Source organism: Papaver somniferum, chromosome 2, assembly GCF_003573695.1.
Source record: "Papaver somniferum cultivar HN1 chromosome 2, ASM357369v1, whole genome shotgun sequence".
Lineage (NCBI taxonomy): Eukaryota > Viridiplantae > Streptophyta > Magnoliopsida > Ranunculales > Papaveraceae > Papaver > Papaver somniferum.
In genome coordinates, this window is record NC_039359.1 from 37,494,676 (window position 1) to 37,509,990 (window position 15,315).

The window sequence follows — 15,315 nt, forward strand, 5'->3', positions numbered from 1 at the left end:
ATATCTATTTAGAGAGTGACACCAAACCTTCTAGGGAGATGCAACGTCGACTGAACCCTAATATGAAAGAAGTAGTTCGAACCGAGGTTCTTAAGCTGTTAGATGCAGGCATTATCTACCCCATTTCAGACAGTGGGTCAGCCCCGTTCAGGCTGTTCCCAAGAAATCCGGTATTATTGTAGTCCAGAATGATAAGAATGAGTTAATCCCAACCCGGGTGACCACGGGTTGGCGTGTCTGTATTGACTATAGGAAATTGAACAAGGTCACTAGGAAGGACCACTTTCCCCTTCCCTTCATCGACCAAATGCTAGAGAGATTAGCTGGACGTAGCCATTATTGCTTTTTAGATGGATACTGCGGTTATAATCAGGTTTTTATTGCCCCAGAAGACCAAGAGAAAACCACTTTTACCTGTCCCTTTGGTACCTTTGCGTATAGACGCATGCCTTTCGGGCTATGTAATGCCCCTGCGACCTTTCAGCGTTGTATGTTGAGCATATTTTCTGACATGGTAGAACGGTTCTTAGAGGTCTTTATGGATGATTTTTCAGTGTTTGGTTCGTCTTTCGATGAGTGCTTGCATCATTTGTCATTAGTTTTGACTAGGTGTAAGGAAAAGAATTTAGTGCTTAATTGGGAGAAATGTCACTTCATGGTTCGTTCAGGAATTGTTCTAGGGCATATCGTATCTTCGAAGGGTATAGAGGTAGATAGAGCCAAAGTTGACCTCATTAAAACTTTACAGGTCCCAAAAACCGTAAGAGATATTAGGTCATTCTTAGGGCATGCAGGTTTTTATCGTCGATTCATTAAGGATTTTAGCTTAATTTCTAGACCTCTTTGCAATTTGCTTGCAAAAGACGTTAAGTTTGTCTTTGATGATGCTTGTTTAGAGGCTTTTGAGAAGCTTAAGAATTTACTCACTACCGCCCCCATAGTCCAGGCACACCAACTGGAACCTACCCTTTGAGATCATGTGTGATGCTTCAGATTATGCTATTGGTGTTGTGCTAGGTCAGCGAGAAAATAAGTTACTTCATGTGATTTACTATGCTAGCAAAACTCTGAATGATGCCCAGTTGAACTATACCACTACGGAGAAGGAACTATTAGCTATTGTGTTTGCCTTAGACAAGTTTAGATCCTACCTCTTAGGTTCTAAGGTCATAATCTTTACTGATCATGCTGCTTTGAAGTATCTTCTTTCCAAGAAGGATACTAAACCTAGATTGATTAGATGGATCCTATTGTTGCAGGAATTTTCCTTAGACATTAGAGATAAAAAAGGTGCAGAAAATGTAGTAGCAGACCACTTGTCTAGGCTTGTTGTGGATACCCTTAATGATTCTCCTCCTGTTAGGGATAGTTTTCCTGATGAACAACTGTTCTTTGTTACCCAAGCACCTTGGTATGCGAATATAGTGAATTATCTTGTTACTGGTCGAATGCCCCAACATTGGGGTAAACAAGATCGTTCTAGGTTTTTAGCCGAGGTGAAGCACTTCTTTTGGGATGATCCTTATTTGTTTAAGTATTGTCCAGACCAGATTATTAGGAGATGTATACCTGAGAGTGACCAGTCCAGTATTATTTCCTTTTGTCATGATCATGCTTGTGGGGTCACTTTAGTGCTAAGAAGACTGCTGCTAAGATATTGCAGTGTGGATTCTATTGGCCTTCGTTGTTTAAAGACTCCCATAGTCACTGTGTTACTTGTGAGCGTTGCCAGAAATTAGGAACATTTCCCGTAGGAACATGATGCCCTTGAACCCTATTTTAGTTGTTGAGGTCTTTGATGTGTGGGGTATTGACTTTATGGGTCCGTTTCCTAATTCTTTTGGTAACTTATACATCCTTGTCGCTGTAGACTATGTCTCTAAGTGGATTGAGGCGATTGCGTGTAACTAATGACCATAGGGTTGTGAGAGTTCTTGAAAAATAATATACTTACACGTTTTGGTACACCGCGAGCTATAATTAGTGATGGAGGGTCGCACTTTTGTAATGGACCTTTTAGGCTTTTGATGAAGAAATATGGTATTACACATAAGATAGCTACCCCATATCATCCACAGACTAGTGGTCAGGTAGAGGTTTCCAATAGGGAGATAAAGCGTATATTAGAGAAAAGTTAATCCTAATCGGAAAGACTGGTCGTCTAGGCTTACTGATGCCTTATGGGCTTACCGTACTGCGTTTAAGACCCCCATTGGAATGTCGCCTTATCGGCTTGTGTATGGAAGGCATGTCATTTACCTGTTGAGTTAGAACATAGAGCTTATTGGGCTGTTAAGCAGCTAAATTTTTCACTTGACAAGGCAGGAGCCCATAGGAAACTCCAGCTCAATGAGTTGGAAGAGATTCGTATAGATGCTTACGATAGTGCGAAGGAGTATAAGAACAAAATGAAACTTGTGCATGATAAGAATATTTTAAGAAAGTCATTTTCTCCAGGTCAAAAAGTTCTTCTGTATGATACCCGCTTGCATCTTTTCCCTGGGAAGTTACGTTCTCGGTGGACGGGTCCTTTTATTGTTCGCACTGTCTTTCCTCATGGAGCTGTTGAGATCGAGACACCAGATGGTAGTAGTTCTTCGAAGGTTAACGGTCAGAGATTGAAACCCTTTTTAGAGCCCTTTCCTACAGGTGATGTTGAGGAGGTCCCTGGAGGACCCTGTTTACCCTTGATTGACCATCGAGGCGATTGTATGTTGTATATTAGTTTTTGATTTCTCTCTTCACCCAGGTACTATCTTTCCGACTTCTCTCTTTACTGATTCCTCATGTTACTTACTTTTTGGTATTGCTCTTTCATTAGAAACATTGAGGACAATGTTAGATTTAAGTTTGGGGTGGGGAAGAAACTTTTTGTTAGCTTTTAGTTGCAATAAATAAACTCCAGAGCCTAGAAATTTATGCTTATTAAGGTTGGCACTAACCAATCTAAGTGGATGGGAACATCTTGGTTGTAGGAGTTGAGGAACCAATCTGATTATGGAAACATCTAAAGAGTCTATTCATAAAAGCACAGAGCTCAGGTGTTAGAATTAAAAAAAAAACATGGTAGTTTCGCCATAACTCGTTGAATCCTAATCCCTTCTGTTTTTATTTTAAGTGATTTGGTGGGGCACACGACTCAAGTTGTTACCATTGCTAGGTGAAATAGGGTGATTGAGATACAAAAAAAAAAGTTTGAGACCAGACCATCAGACCAACCGGAATAAATCAATAAAGTCGACCACTGGTGCCCTTGTATATGCCAGTTGTGTTGACCTAGAGTTAGGTTTATCGACCACTGGTCCCCTTGTATATGCCAGTTGTGTTGATATTAGTCAGACCGGTATCTCAGTCCATTAGGATAGGTTCATCTTGGCAGAGGCCTTCAGACAGATATGGGAAACACCGTTCACTTTGAACCATCTATTTTCTCTTTCCATCTCTTAATCTTTCCATGTGATTGGTTGACTCCGGTTATGATGTCTAGAAACTATCTGAGTAGAGCTCTGTCACTTATATATGAATTTTAGTATGCTGAGTGCAAACTCGTGCACATCAATTGGAATTTCGCATCAGGGTATTTCCTCCTATAGTCAATGATTGTATGCGAACCAAGGAGATTCTTTAGTGCCTTCCAAGGTTCAGCGTAGATAGCTAGGGTCTGGAGTAAAGGTTTTGTGGGTACACCTCTGGTAAACCCTCCGGAGACAACACTCCTCCGCTAGGGCCACCTAGCGGTTTAACGGCTTGCTGCAAGTGCTAAGTGTAGACATTTTATATTAGATTTGATCGAGGACTAGCAAATAATAAGTTTGGGGGTATTTGATAGACACATTTTTGTGTCTGAATTGTCCTCAGTGTCTCTATTGCTAGTGCTTGATTTTGTACTTATTATGGTGTTTTTATGTTTGTGTAGGTGTTTTTGGAGAAATACACTTGTGTGGAAAAAGTTGCTCAAAAAGTGCTATTTAGAGCCCCGGAGGACACATGTTATTCGGACTCTCAGTTTTGGACAAGGGGCACCTAACTGATAAGGGGCACCCCAGGGAACCAACTGCTAATCGCACCCCATTACTGGTTAAGGGGGATCCATCTTCTTCCTTGATTTGAAAAGAAAAAATTGGCGGGAAATTTGGTTTCAACGGTAAAGGATTTATTATCTTTAAGATAAGAATATCTTCTTGCCTTACAAACATGAAGTTTTAAAGAAAAAGGAAGTTATCTTGTATTAAACAAGAAAGATATCCTTAGAAGATTTTATCTTGGATTTTATTCTGCGAACTAAAGAAGATACGGGTTTAGTAAAGAAATATATAGAATAAAGAGAAGAAAAAATTTTGAAGATATTTTTAATTAAAAAGAAGAAGATTTTGGAGTTATGGAAGAATATATTTGAGTGACGTGTATTTGTGTGTATAAATAGAGAGCTAGAGAGAACATTTGGGGGGAGTTTTTGGGCGAGAAAAGAAAATCACTGTTTTATCATTGTTTCTCCCATTTCATCTTTGTAAACACCCTTTGAGCAATAAAAATGAATTTTGAGCGTGTTTCCATGATGATGAGCTAATTCTCGCGCAACCAAGGCAATGGATGAAGCTATCTATGCATGAATGATTGGTAACAATTTTATTTTCTCTAATTTACAATTTATAATTCATTCAATCACCGCTTTTGCGGAGTTCTAAATGTTCACATAATTTTCTTAATTACTTGTGATTCAATTTGATAGATTATACATTGTTTAATTGATTGATAGTCTATTCTTAGGGAATACAATTAATATTTGGGAATATGTTTGATTATGTGTGAATTAAGAAATAAAGGACTTAAAGAATAGTTAGAGTTTTGAAACATATTTGGTGTCATTCATTCATGTGTAATAGTGGAATCTAATGTCTTGGTTACTTTTAATATCTTGAAATCAATTTTGCAATAAGTTTTCTATTTTTAAGTTTTATAAGTCTAAAATCTTTTGCTTTCACAAGTCTCAACGAACTTATTACTACAACATCATTGAAAAATATCATCACCTAGGACAACCAGATTTATTTTGGAACCATTTATGGAATCTAAATGTGTCACAAAGAATAAAAAAAATTGCTTGGAAATGCTTACACAATGCCATTTCTACAAATCTGAAATTGTCTAAATTTATGGAGGATGTTCATCCTAATTGCTCATTGGGTTGTAATGTTGCTGAATCCATAGAATATCTCTTGTTATTTTTCCCTTTTCTAAGTCTGTTTGGGCTTCCGAGCCATCTCCAGTAGAGCATAACTTTGACAATTCTGTAACCTTTTTGGATATCTGTAAGGAATGACAGGAAAAACAAACCCATTATCTTGACAAAGTCTTGGTTCATTTGGAAGGAAAGATGTAATAGAGCCTTTGAAAACAAACAACAAACTAGTGCTCAAGTAGGTTTAGAAATACAAAGATTTTTAGACTTCTGGTATAAGGACAACATCCCAACTAGGAAACTATCAAGTGACAAGCAGAAAACTCATACATGGAATCCTCCTAAGAAAAACCAGCTTAAACTCAATATAGATGCTGCTTGGATTTCTGTTGATATACCTGCAGGTTTCTCTTTAATTCTTAGGAATAATGCAGGGGACTGTGAAAAAGGATGTGCATGACCATTCTCAGCTAGTACCTCTGAAGAAGCGGAAGCCTTAGGTCTGTTACAAGGAGCAAAATGGGCTGTCGAAAGAGGACTGTCCAATTTTACAGTGGAAGGTGACTGCAAGAACCTCTTTGATTATCTAAATGGGAAGGAGTCTCAAATATCCTGGCAGAATTAGTCCATAATGGAAGAAGTAAGAAGAGAACTCAACCGGTGTCATACATTTTTGGGTTTTTATTTTGTACCAAGAACAACAAACAATGTAGCTGATGTAATGGCCAAGGAAGCCAAATCCTTTAGAATGTCAACTGGAGGAAGAAACCGCCTTTTTGTATTATTCATGTTTTAGAAGTAGATAAATCAAATGTTAGGGTGGACATCACTAGCCCAACATTCGATAGCTCTACTCAAAATGTTGTAAGGGTTACTAACTCCCCAAGTTGGTCTTTTGAATGCTTTTAACTTACAAAAAAAAAAAAAGTTTTCATTATCAATGAATGCACTCACAGTTTGCAATGGAAGTCTTTAGTCTTCTTTCTCTTCTTTTTACTTCAAATGCATCCCATAATATATTCAAACATTGTTGTACATTACAAACAAAAATCAGTCAATCAAGAAAACTTAGAACATGACACAATAAACCCGTTTTATTGCATTAAAAGAAAAGACGAATTTCTCCAATACTTAAGCTTGTCTCATCCTAAAGTTGTATCATCCTTCCCCAATCATGGGGAAAACCATAATCAGGTAAGATTTGAAACTTTTGCCACTTCTTTATTTTTCGGTAGTAACAAAGAATACAGTTTTGGCTTTCTTGTTGTATAAGAATCAGATATGTCACGGCAAGAGATTCAATAGAAAATTCTTGTTCTACAGTCCAGACATAAGTAATTGTGATCTTCTCGTCAGACCAGTTAACCACATTATCGTTACACACACGAAGTACCCATAAAGAAGCTTCATAATCGGATGTAGCTTTAAGTACATCTACACTTCCATTGACTTCTAGCAACCGAAAACCTACTGGTGAAAGTGAACCAGGGATTAGAATTGTAATAAAATCTTCACTATTAACATCAAATGTCAATATGCTTTCAACATTTCCAATTTTCCTGAACCGCCAATGTATAACACCATTTGCATAAAAAAGAATCATCGACAATCTCATCCCACATTCCATCACGATGGATAAGTGGGTGCATTCTAATTGTACCTAATATTTTCAACCTCCTACCTCGGTCAAGAGTGGAGACTTCAATAACCCGAGTGTGTATTTTTGAAGTTTTTATTATGCAAATGACTTTGTATTTATTGCTTTTTGGACTAAATCCTAAGGAAATAGTTTCAACTCGGCGTCGTCTCTTTTTCGTCGGCGTTTCAATCCACGGTGAAGTGTATCCAGTAACAGGATTATAAACCAGAAATTACCCATTGACGGGAATACATATCAAATAATTCAGTAATTTCCTGGGTAATTCAAAAGGACCACGATCTACTAGTATCTTCTTAGTATGATATCATCATCCTGTATGAGGTGAAGCAATCGTGAATTGGATACTTCCTCCTCCTAAATTTCTTAACTTCATAGTGGTATAACTTTCATTAGATCTTAGTATTTTCATAGATAGCATTAATCTAGGACCTCCCTCTTGCAAATTCTCTTCCTTGATTTCGTTCCAAAAATCCCTAAGATCACACCCTCCCTCCCCACCCCCCACCCCTTCCCACCCCCCCACCCCACCCCACACACACACCACGCTTCATTCTTTTCATCCAATACCAATTTGCATTAACTGCCTATGTATAACACCATTTACATAAAAAGGATCATCAACAATCTCATCCCACATTACATCATGATGGATAAGTGAATGCATTCTAATTATACCTAATCTTTTCCACCCATACCTCGGTCAAGATTGGAGACTTCAATAACCCGAGTGTGTTCTTTTGAATTCTTTGATATGTAAATGACTTTGTATTTATTTCTTTTTGGATTAAATCTTAAGGCATTAGTTTCAAATCGGTGGTGTATCTTTTTCGTCGGTGTTTTGTTAGAGCATAGATCGGTTGAACCCACCAAGCGTTGGTATGTCAAGTTTGGTTGTCATATTTTTTAGTGAATCAAAACTCATGTTAAGAGTCGCTTGATTATACTAGATTCAACTTCGTATAGGTTAGCTTAAAAGTATCAGGATATGAGACATTAAAAGTATCGTGAAGACTTGAAGATGTGAAGAACCAAGGAGCTACAACGACAACAATCATCCTTCCACTTGAGGTTAGTGATATTTGACTTGAACTGTTTCATTCCCTAACGTATCTTTCAAGTCGTGCATATTGAAAACAAAACTGCGAAGCATGTTTGAACTCTAGATAGACATAGTATTAAGGAATACAATACGAGGTTTATTCCTTAACCATTAAACTTTGTAGATAAGACATCACCATAATCATTTGAATGTTATTGTGATTATGTATGGGTATGAGGTGAGGATTTCATCCTAGGGAACAATGTTTACATGTGTTCTAAGGAAGTAAGTTCATAAACTTGTTTGTGAACCGAAAAGGAAATTGCCAGGTGTTATTGGTTTTTTTATTCATTGCTTATCTTATGAACAACCAACCAATATGTGTGATTAGTAGAACCGCTCATGACTTGTTTGTGTTCTTGGTAAAACTATTCACAAAGGCCTGACTTATGTATTGGTATGACTTTTATTAGTGAAACCGATCTGAAGTAATCACCTGAGATGGTATGATCAGGTTTGTGATTTTATGTCTGACCAAAACTGGGAAAAGGGGAACCGATCCTAGTAAGAGGTGCGATACATCACAAAGGGGAACGATCCTTGTATGAGGTGCAGCAGGTTTATAGCAGAAAGAGGAATCGATCCTAAGGACATGTGCAACACGTTTTTAGGCAAATGGGAACCTATCCTATGGACATGTGCAACACATTCAAGTTAGATACCATATATATATGGGGGGAACCGATCCTAGTACCTAGTCAACCGAATATTGGAAAGCTAGTGTGACTATGCACAGTACTCAGATTGAGGTAGAACCATAACTTGTTTTGGTAGAACCGTTAAGCCCATGATTTGTGATTGAATGTTATTTGATCAATTGCATAGTTCTTGAAAGTCAGATGGACCAATTCTAAACTTGTTTGGAAGTGTGGAAAATCGGTTTCAAGGTTGTAAGTATGAAAGAGAACTTACAAAGTTGGGATGTCAACATACTTTGAACACGTGTTGTGAATGTTTATTATTTAATTGTTCAAAGTTATTCCTTAATAGCTAAGGGAAGAGAATCTTAGGATCGAAACATAAATAAGTTAAGAATCTTTTAATTAAGGTTATTAATTTCATTTTTAGAAAAATAAGAATTAGTAATGTGTATTTACTGATTAAAGATTTTCTGAGAGATTTTGATCATTATTATTGGACAGAGCATTTCCAGGAATTATAGAAACCGAATTTGTTCTTTCATGAATATCTTGAGAATACTTTCGGTTTTGGAAATTCCTTGGTGTCCTAGTCTATAAATACTTGAAGTTTGCATTTCTAGCAAACTAATCCTTCGTAACAGCAAACTACCTCTTGTTGTGCTGCTACTGGTGAAGCCTCCTATTCAGAGAGGAGAGTAACTTAATTAGGCGAAATCTCTTACGGCCGCTCAGTTTAGAGTCTTCTTAGGAATTGAGATGCTCTATTAGTACCGTTGGTGGGAAACTAGATAATTGCGGTTTATCAATTGTTTTCATTGATTTGATTGACTAACGGTGGTTGAACTTTGATTGCACCTAGTTTGTTTATTATTTAGGATCTTCTCTTATGATATAAGATTCAATCAAACTAGTTCAGATTTTCGAAAGGGATCTTTAGACTGTTTGTAATTCTAAAGACGATCTTGTGATAATCCATTGTTAACAAACTCCGTTCTGTGCGTGATTGATCACAAGAGATTCAAGTGATTGTGTGCAGGTGTTTATTGAAGATCTAAGAAGATTTGAAGACGAAGAACATATTGAAGATTTCTTATTTGTGGGTTCATAATATTTGGTGTACATAATACTTGTTTCGGTAAAAAGAGGATCCAATTAATAATCAGTTTTATCCTTGTGATAGAATTGGATTGATTAATTGAGTAGATCGGCATCGACACAATTCTTTGGATTAAGAGTGTTGATCGAAAAATCTTAATGATTACTTTGGTAATTGAACATAAGATAGATCTAAGGACCTGACAAAGGAGTTTATGTTAAGATAAACTGAAGAGCCTTTGTCCGACTCATATCACTTGGTTGAAGAGAGTTGGTACCAAACAGATTTGTTGTTCCTTTACTATTTGGAATACGTACCAAAGGAATTGTTCCAAGTACGTGACTTATTTATAAGTTGGAGGCATGGGAATACAGACGGAACTAGGTGAACTATAGGTTTAGTTGTTTGGTCTCAACTATACGAAGTTAGGTGTAATTTTGTGTAGCAGCTTAATCATGAGAGTATTCAATTCTGGACAAGGTCCTGGGGTTTTTCAACATTTGCGGTTTTCCTCGTTAACAAAATCTTGCTGTGTCATTTACTTTTATTTTCCGCAATTAAAATTGTCTTTATTATAATTTAAAGTAAATTACACAAATGTTAATTCCTATTTACTTGATAAGTGAATCCTATTGTGTTTGGTTAAGTCCGAACTTTTTTATCAAGTAAACATACTTCTTTGTTGTATTGTCTCAATCTCGTATCCATAGACGATCACACGAAGTGTGAACCGATTAGTTGCATTGTCTCGACTCAGTCCATAGACAATCACTTTCGGAGAAAGAACTTATAGGTGGGAAAAATTTTAGATTGAGGTATATTTGGGTGCCCTCGTCTTTTCACATTTCAATCCACGGTGAAATGTATCCAGTGGCAGAATTATAAACGAGAAATTCCCCATTGATGGGAATATATATCAAACCATTCACAGTTTTCCTGGGTAATTGAAAAGGACCCCGATCTACCAGTAACTTCTTAGTATGATCATATAATGATCTTGTATGAGGTGAAGCAATTGTGAATTTGATACTTCCTCCTCCTGAATTTCTTAACTTCATAGCGGTATAACTTTCATCAGATCTTAGTATTTTCATAGATAGCAATAATGTATGACCTCCCTCTTTCAGCTTCTCTTCCTTGATTCCTTTTAACACCTCCAGAATCGATTTTACCCAAAACTATATGACCTCAAATCAAAAGAACTCAGCAAGTCCTTTTCATTCTTTCCCTCCAAAGAGCCCTAAGATCACACCGTCCCTCTACTTCATTCTTTTTCATACAAACTACCTTCGGTTCTATGTCACTACGATGTTCCTCCTCTTTCTTTCCCAAACCAGAAAGCAATTTGTGAGCGCTGGACCATTCCGCGAAAAGGTGGTTTTTTCAGCGCTGAATCATTCAGCGTAACTATCTAGCTGCTAGTTCACATGCTAGCAACCGGTAGGAGAAAGAACTAGTGTTAATAAATATGCAACACTTTTCCTTTGAATTGCAACACATTTCTACTGATCTGCTAGTTCATCCCCTGCCCTGCAGTGCAGTCTATTTGTTGTGAACCTAGATCATTTCCTCCCGCAAAAAAGAGAGCCCAGCAAATGATACTTCATTCATGACCTTCGTCCAATCAATCTGAATAAAGTCTATTTGTAGTGAATCCAAATCCTTCATTTCTATATTCCGATTCTGTCAAACTGCCTGTAGAATTTAATTAAGCGAAGTCTAATTGAGAATCATTTACAAAGTGGATTTACTACTACACTTTGTTTTTAGAATGGGTAATGGGTACAATCTATAGTCTATATTGAATAACAGAGAAATTACACATATTTACAGTAGAATAAAGGGAACTCATTCAAGGCTACCAATTAATTTTTACAGGTCTACTAACTTCGAGGTTTCTCATTCTTCAAGGCTTTTCAGAACATCCTCCTTGAAAGGACCAGAATAATGCAGCATTTTGATAACAGTCTTAACCTGTGATGGGAGTATCAACCCGATAAATAAATAATGAACTGGTTGGCACTGTTTCGTGCCATTATTCAGTATAATCCATGGATAATATAAGATTGAACAGAAAGACTGAAATTTAGTTTAGGATAGAACATTCAGACTGAAAACCCAAAATAATGAAATGAACCAAAACAAAACACTGAGGTGTTCTAATTTTTATCCATGATTCATATGGTACTCATGTTGCCCAAGGCCTTTTGGGTGGGATAGTTGGTCTCGAAGCTGGACCAGGGTTCTAACCAAGAATAAACATGTGGTAGTTTGAGCACCTAAGAGAGGACAACAATGGCAGACAACTAGATATGATTCACTGGGACGCGTGACTTATCCTTAATTTTGTGACAACCATAAAAATTCGAGGGGTAACTTACGTTATAGCTTCTTCTTGAGATTTGAAGCAGCAATGGGTTTAATGTATGGGACCAGTTATTTTATGCTAAAGCATTTTTGTGAAAGGATTTTCCTACATATTTATGGGACCAACATGGTCTCCCCATTTAACGTCTTCTTTCCGGAGGTAGAGGGAAATGACATTTTTAAAGCGTTTAAACATCTGATAAGCTGCAGTGATAATTGCAGAAAATAACCTTTCAACTTTTATTTTGCTGACCTAGGAATTCGGAAACTCTATACTATAGTGAGCAGGCCAATAATCTGATGCAAGATCGCAGACTTCTCAATAGTTGGGACGACTAAATAAGGGCCTCCATGCATGTTATGAACAATGTACATATATTTTAAACATTAGATGACAATAGTTTTAAAAAACTCTGCTGACCTGTATCACAGTAAGACATTTAATAAGAGGGATACTTAGTGTATTTTTTTAACTCAGTCGATGAATATGTTAAAAAAAAATGTACAGAGTCTAGGCCAAATAGTAATTAGCCGTGAGGCCAAAAAAATGTACAGAGTCTAGGCCAAATAGTAATTAGCCGTGAGGCCAGCCACTACAAAACCTATTTAAAACGGAAATAAACCTCACGCAGCCATTCTACAGAAAGTAGAAAAACTGGCCTCCCCTCATAAAACTCAAAAGTATCTTCAGCCAGCAAACAAGTTCGTTTGGCCAAAGCATCAGCTAAAAAATTAACTTCCCTATATTTTCGAATGTAACGAATATTATTGTAGAACTCCTTCGCCATTCTCCATTTCTGCCTTAGCTGCCAAGGTAATTCACCCTTCTGAAAAGCTTGAATGCAACTCATCGAATCCGATTGAACACATATATTTCTAACATTCCACCTCTTGGCCAACATCACACCATATATAATAGCACAAACTTCTGCATAAAAATTAGTCTGCCAGCCAAGGCCAACAGAAAGAGCACCAAGCACCGCTGCATTGGCATCTCCAAAAACAACACCCACACCAGCCTGACAGGATTTCCAAAAGAGGCGCCATCACAACAGAGCATTATTTCATCTTGATTAGGAGGATTCCAAGTAACTTCTTTAGGCAAAGAAATTTTACACGATTGATGTTGCACCCTGAAATAGTTCAAGATGCGCAAATCGTCCAAAGTGTTATACATACGGCCCTTCATCCTAATTGAATTGTCACGAATAACTTGATATACTCGGCCTTTAAATCCACTCCATGGAACTGCAACATCTTCAAAATAAACCTTATTTCTCAGCTTCCATAATTCTGTGACTATTGCCAAGTTAGCAACCACCCATAGGTCCTTATATCATCCTACTTCGACCTTTGGCAGCCTTATATGAAGCCACCAAGTCTTCATTAGGCCGCAGATTAAAAATGCGTGCAACCCAAACCCAAATTCTCTTTGCAACCTACAGTGCCAAGTAATATGACTTAGCGACTCAGAATTCTTTCTACATAGGCGGCACATTGAAGGCAAGCACCTACCAGTCTTCTTAATGACATTATCATCAGTAGCACAACACTGTTTAGCCCAAATCTTCCAGTATTGCACACTCAAAGTAGGGTGCACAACAGATCGTGTAAATAAAGCTGCACTAGGAATTACTTCAGTTGGTGCCTTAATAGCAGCCTTTGCAGAATTAACCGAAAAGACACCCTTATCATCCAAGTCCCAAATTTTATAATCTTCCCCTCCAGCAATAACAGACAAATTTTCCACATCAATATTGCACTGAATCATCAAATTCCTCGTATCAAGAGGAATAACCCAAGCGCCATCAACAATAATATCACTAACTTTGGATTTAAAATCATTAGGGACTTTAGAAGTAATCCCTAATCTCCTTGCAATCGAAAAACCACCACATGAATTATCAAAGAATAAGGAAGTATTAGTACCATCACCTATAATTGAACGTGTGTGTTGTTGCACAAAATCATATACCCATCTGATTCCAGGAAACACCGTAGAACCCAATTTGTGATCAATCAAATTACCATTCACCTTAAAATACTTCGCCTTCAAAAATTTAGCCCATACCTTGTTAGAGTCACGAATAGTCACCCACAGTTTCATGAGCATTGCTTTGTTGACATCTGATAGCCTTTTAAGGCCAAGGCCACCCTCACGCCTAGCACAACACAGGTTTTCATATAGAACCGTAAAATATGTACGCTTCTTTGCATCACCAGACCAAAGAAAATTTCTAATGGCCCTTTCTACCTGTTTAATAATCGAGCAAGGCCACTTGTATACGGCTATAGAATGAATCACATAGCTAGAAATCACTGATCTAATCAAAACAAGTCTAGCATGAAAAGAGAGAAGCTTACCTTTCCACCCGTCCAACTTGTCCATAATTTTTTCCACCACTTGACGAACATGAATGTGGCGTACAATCCCCGGCTTCAATTGAATTCCCAAATATTTATCTGTAAATAAAGCTCTTTCCATGCCCAAATAATTAGCAATTACAATTCCCCTAGAACTTCGACCACCTCCATAATAAAACTTGCTTTTGGCAAAATTAACTCATTGGACCGAGGCCATTTAATACATACTTAGCAAATTTTTCAGGTTTTGCAAACTGTGCAGATTCCCTTTGCAGAAAATAAGGATATCATCCGCAAAAAGAAGATGTGTAGGGGCCACATCTTTCTTACTAACCATAGTATGCATGCTTCTTCTTTCAAATAACTTAGAGAGATTACGACTCAAAACATCTTCAATAAGGACGAAAATCAAAGGTGAAAGAGGATCACCTTGACGTAACCCTCTACTGATACTGAAAAAACCTTCCGGACTGCCATTAACCATGACGGAAATCCGTGTCGAATTAAGAATACTCAAAATCCACGCACACCAATTCTCATAAAACCCATATTGCCGAAAAACTTCATCTATGAAATCCCAACTCACCGTATCAAAAGCTTGGGCAATATCCAGTTTAAGGCCAACATTACCATGTTTCCTTTCCGTGTTGATCTCATTGATCAACTCAGATGCCAAAGCTATATTCTCATGAATATTTCTTCCCTTCATGAACGCCACTTGTTCTTCAGAAATCAACTTATTTAGAACCGTACTAACCCTGGTATCCATAATCTTTGTAATGATTTTGAAGAAAAAATTGCTCAAGCTAATTGGCCTATAATCCTTGATAGCATCAGATTTGTTATTTTTAGGAATGAGAACTATAAAACTAGAGTTAATGCCATTAGGAATTTTCCTCATAGACCAAC